Source organism: Lontra canadensis, unplaced genomic scaffold (assembly GCF_010015895.1).
Source record: "Lontra canadensis isolate GAN:19392208 unplaced genomic scaffold, GSC_riverotter_1.0 scaffold4, whole genome shotgun sequence".
NCBI classification, from domain to species: domain Eukaryota; kingdom Metazoa; phylum Chordata; class Mammalia; order Carnivora; family Mustelidae; genus Lontra; species Lontra canadensis.
In genome coordinates, this window is record NW_022630998.1 from 43,029,933 (window position 1) to 43,035,636 (window position 5,704).

Sequence of the window (5,704 nt, forward strand, 5' to 3'; positions counted from 1 at the left end):
AGATCCTTCGGGTCAAAAAAGCCCTTCTAGGGTTTCTGCTGTTATCCAGAAGGCCCAGTTTCATAGCCCACCTCTGGCTTGGCTTAACTGATGGATTAGCACCAGAGTCTACATTACTCAGAGAGAGGGTCTATTTCCTGGGCCAGCATGTCAACACCAAGCTCTAAGGAGAGTTCATCAACAGGCCAAGTAGGATAGACTGGAAGGATCTGCCACACGGTGGTGCAAAGCAGAGCACAGCTTCTGGGAACAGCAGGTAGGGAAAGGAAGCCAGCTATGGGGGTGGATGAAACGCACAAAGGTGCCATGAAAAATCACCTGTCTACTAAAATTACAGCAAAACAGCATGCTGGTGAATTTAAGGAAGATCTTTATGCAGATGGGGATTTACTTTTTTTTTTTTTTTTTGCACCTGCTGTCAGTAAGCATTAGACCAGAAACATCAGCAAACATTGATTAAGCATATTGCCTTGATAAAACTTCAGGCAAAAGAAGAAAGTAGTTCAGCCACCCCAAAGCCCAGAAGACAAATTACTCTTGGTACAGCAATTAGAATGGGGGAAATTACTGTACCTTTTTGAAAAAGCACTCGGAGCTTGGTTCTGTAGACAATCTAATAATAGCTGATATGACTTTAGAGAAAACACTAGCACTCCTATCATGCTTTGTAATTCTTTTTTAAGTACTTCAGGTATATAAAATACCACATGACCAAAGCTATGACAGTCAGTCTATTTCTAAGCTATAGCTGAGACTGATGCTTTAAACTAGTTTCCTTCAAGAAATATGTGGTATAATAAGTGAAATAAGAAAGACTTTAGGGACCCAGCATTCCCTCCACTTCCTGTAGCAATGTTCATCCTGAGCTGGGTTTTCTGTCAATTTTCCTCCAGCAGGTCGATAACATGAATGTTTCACAAGCAACTTGAAAATGCGTTAGTCATTTTGGGATCCATTTCCTCAGTGTTCTTGCTGGTCCTTCTGACTGTGCAACAGCAGTTGGGCTGTGAGCACAAAATAATGTTTCTGGGTGAGAGGACCTACGTGTGCTCTGCGGCAGTGACCACAAGTAAATTCTAGTTTGCTGCCAGTTTAAACACAGCAGGCTGCGTGAGGGGTGAAGTCACGTAAGTTTCTGTGTGTGTACGTGTGTGTTGGACACTTAGCCGCAAATGCATACACTGCTACTTTTGTTTTGTATTGCTTCTTTCCTTGAAATGGAAGGGAAATGAAATTTATATTTACTGTGTATTCATTATGTCAGGCTCTGTGCTGAGCCTGATGATAGTCTAGTGCTTAGGCACATGGCCTTTGAAGTCAGACTGCTCAGGTCAAAACCCTGGGTCTGCAGTCACTAGTCAGGTAACACTAGACAAGAGTGTAACCCCTCCAAGCTTCCTTTTTCTTGCCTACTAACCATGATATTAATATAACTTATTTCAAAGCATAATTGAAAGGATTCAGTAAGTATAAACTGCTTGGCACATGGCAATTTGCAATAGATGAGATACTATAACATCTCATTTAGCACAATAATTGTCCTATGAGGTACAAGCATTATATATCTATTTTATAGATGTGATCACAGAAGCTAAGGAAGATGAATTCAATTCCTCACAATTTTAAAACTAGCCATGATGTCTCCTATGAAACAAATTAAAAGAATGAACAACTATATTCATTAGGGGAATGCTAGCTGCTGTAACAAATAAAACTCAAGTTTGCAAAAGCCCACACACAGAAAAAAATCATTTCTCTCATGTAATACTTTAAGGTGGCTTCCCAGTTGGTAAATAACTCTCTTCCCCATCATGATTCATACACCCAGCTTTCTTCCATTTGGAAGTGCTGCCATCCCCTAGAACCTTAAAGCCACTCATGTCCAGCAAGCACAAGGGGAAAGAAAACATGGAAAAGGTATACTGACTTCATAAAATTCTGGACTCAGAGTAATCCAGGACTTCTGCTGGCATTCCATGGGTAAGAACCAAATATACGGCCACACCCAGGTGCAGAGAGTGCTGGGAAGGACGGTCCCTAGCCAGGCAGCTGCTTCGAGTGACAGCCTTATCCTGTGGTGGGGGAATACAGTGTCAATATAATACAGCATTCATTCCTTGCTGCCACTAGGTCAAAGGATAGCATCTTCAAGCACGAGGCACATTATTTGATTTAGAGAGTTTGTTTTATTCCCCTCCTATTCCACACAATTTCTCCAAATCAAAACTTCACTCCTCTTCTACCTATCATTGTCCTTATTTCTTACCAAAGGAATTTTAGATCTATCTCTTTCAGGGTCTTAAACGACTATCTTTATGGGTCAAGGTAATTATGCTATGCTAAGTCTGATGGAGAAAAGGCAGGAGGAATCTGGCCAATTCAAGCGATAGCCTGAAGCTCATTGTTTTGTTATGCATGTGCTTTCCTGGGCTTCAAATATTGATAAGGGCCATGAAATGAGCCCATCTTTTAAAAAATCAAAGTCCTGTCTTGGTAGTGAACAAAAGGAGTTCTGCATTGAACAGCTAGTGTTAACCCACAGAAAAACCATACTAAATGCCTGCAAGTGGAATTCAGTTAAATGAATAATTAAACAAGACCACACACATAATCAATGACCCCTGTTTCGGTTATCTATCACTGTGTAAGGAACCACTTCAAAACAGTGGATTTAACCACAACCATTTTATTACCCTCATGATGCAGTGAGTTGACTGGGCTCATCCGGGCAGTTTTGCTCTGTGTGATGTCAGCGAGGCTGCAGTCATCTGGAAGCATGATTAGACTGGATCCTCCAAGTTGGAGCCCTCATAAGAACTGGTGCCATGGTGGGGACAGCTGGAAGACTGGGTACAGCTGGGTCACTGGGGCAGTTGGCTTGGAATTCCCACAGGATTCCCTTTCTATATGGCCTCTCCATGAGTTCTCTCTGGTAAGGTAGCCACATCTCTAATATGGCAGCCTGGGATTTCCAAAAGCATAGAAGTAGAAGCTACCAAGTCTGCCTAAGACTTTGGCCCAGGACTAGCATAAGGTCATTTCTGCCAAATTCTTTGGTTAAAGTGAGGCAAAGATCCAGCCCAGGTTCAATGGGCTGGAAACATAAAATGGTATATACTATAAGGTGTGGTCCTCTGGGTACCATTTAAGGGGTTTTTACCAAATTCCTAGCTCAATAATAAGAATAAGCACCATGCCAGACCCAAGCGCAGTCAGCTTGGCCTGATGAGAAATTTGATATACTAAGCCTCTTATCCTTTTTCCCCCCTCCTGTTTATTCTTTCCTGGGAGTCTGTTTTACAGGGGAGTATTGCCATTCCATGGCGTTCCTAACCTCAGAGTGAGCAAAGGCCAAGAGCAGCAGTCTGAGTTGTGATCAAACTTAATTCCATTTTTAGATGGTTCTCTCACTGTTCTACTTTCAGATGCATGAAGACATGGCATGAACAGATCGGAGGAAAGTAGAACTGGAGATGAGGAGGGACAGATAGCCAATCATCCCATAACAAATGGGGTGGCGGTGGAGCCAAGGGCCATGGACAGATATTTGAGGCTGGGATGCCTGTGTAATCTACATAAGAATTGATGATTTGGGGATCTCATTTAAATACAGTGGAAATATAAGAAACATTTGTAATGTACAATCCATAGGATTTGATGACCAGTGACTTTAAGAAGGAAGGGAGAAGAACTTGAGTGTGGGAGCTTGAGTGGCAGGATGAGTGAGTTCCATCAGATACCAAGAAAGGAAAGAGAGTAGGAGGAGTGTTGGGGGGTAAATGATGGAGATTTCACTTTTGAACACATAGAATTTGAGGTGTTTGTAGGAGATGTACTGAAGTTGAACAGTGGGCAATTGGCTATATGTTTCTGTGGTGGGTATTTGTTTTTTCTTTCTTTTCCTTTCCCTTTCCTCCTTATTTATTCCCATTGCCCATGTTTCCTGCTTTGTATAGGGGGAAATTCCCCACTGAATGAGTCCCAATGAGAGAGAGCCCACATCCCAGTATAAAATCTTAAAGGGCCAGATTTTGTTTTCTCTGCCCCATTGTAGCTAGGATATGTACACCTGAGGCAGGTTTGACCAATCAATTGCACCCATCCAAGACTATAAATTAGGAATGAGTAACTTAAAGAAACAAGAACAATGGGGTGCCTGGGTGGCTCAGTGGGCTAAGCCTCTCCCTTTGGCTCAGGTCATGATCTCAGGGTCCTGGGATGGAGCCCTGTATCGGGCTCTCTGCTCAGCAGGGAGCCTGCTTCCCGCCCCCACCCCCGCCCCCGCCTACCTCTCTGCCTACTTGTGATCTCTCTCTCTTTGTCAAATAAATAAATAAAAATCTTAGAAAAGGGGGAAAAAAAAAGGAACAAGGAAAATGGAGTCTTCATTCTGCAGGCAGCAGCACACCCACTTTCTAAGGAAAAATGGTCCCTGGTAGTGCAAACTATGGTGTCCAGTGCTTAGGACAGCAGGGACCCTTCTAGACTCTTGGCTTCCCTTTCTTCTAGCCCATTTGCTGGGGCTTTCTTTTTAAGTTTTGCAAAAATTCCGGGAGCTACACGATATATTTTTGATAATTTACATTTTGCTTGAGTAAGCCTCTGTAGCTTGAAGCTCAGATCCCTAACCAGTTTATAATCTGGAACCTGAAGCAGAGAATGGGGATTCCTCAGAGAAAAGATGGCGGTAGAAGCTGCAGGGGTGAATGAAAGTGTCCAGGGCCCACAGAGAAAGTGTCAGGGTGAAAAAAAGAAGTGGGTCAAGGACAGGGCCCTGAGGAATAGTTACATGAAAAGGCTGGGCAGGGCAGAAAGCCAGCACTGTGCCCCTGAAGGCAGTCACTTCAAGGACTATCTTCCTCTGCCAGTTTCCCCAGAGTGAGACCATCTAGGGCACAATGGATTCAGGTGTCGGGGGTATTTAGGACTCAGAGTCCCACTAACAGAACAGATCTGTTGGAATGACAAGTCAGAGAAACCATGAAAACCATCAAGGGCAATGGACAGAATTGGAAGCACAAGGCTGACATCAGCTGTCAGGCAAGAGCAACCAGGGACCTGGAAAGGCAGAAAGGCTGAGGCACAGCTATAAGGTAGAGGCTCAGGGATGTCTGGAGTCCAGAGTTAGGGAGAATACGCTGGAAGACATACCAAGAAGGAGGCTGCTCTCAAGGCAGCTGTTTGCCATCCTGCCCTTTCACACCTGAGACCACCTGCTCTGGGGTACCTGGTCCTGGCCTTAAAGGTCTGTCTGTATAGCCGGAGAACAAGTAAGAGCCCCACAGGACATGGCATCATCACTGAAGAGGACCAGGAGTGCTGGGCTTCCTGGGAAGTTCTCACTCCAGGCAGCAAAATGACTGGGTGGTTTAAATTATGAAAAGGTTTTGTGCAAATCAGAACCAAATAAGACGTGGCTTTTCTGGATAGGAGTTCATTCCTAGCATCAAGAGCTACTAAGGGTGAGGAGCCCTAGTGGCCAGGCCCTCCCCATATTCCGCTGTCTGCTGCAATCCCTGCCTCTCCCGCTGAGCAGTGCTGTGTTGTGTGGGAGGCACAAATTCCTTCCTAGCTGGTACTACCTGATTTTGCCCTGCAGTACACACCTTGGGCTTTAACTCAATATCTAAGTCTTTCCAACGAGGCTGAAGCATCTCCCAGCATTTGAGGTCTCTTGTCTTTCCCCAGAGTCACCCACTAAGCA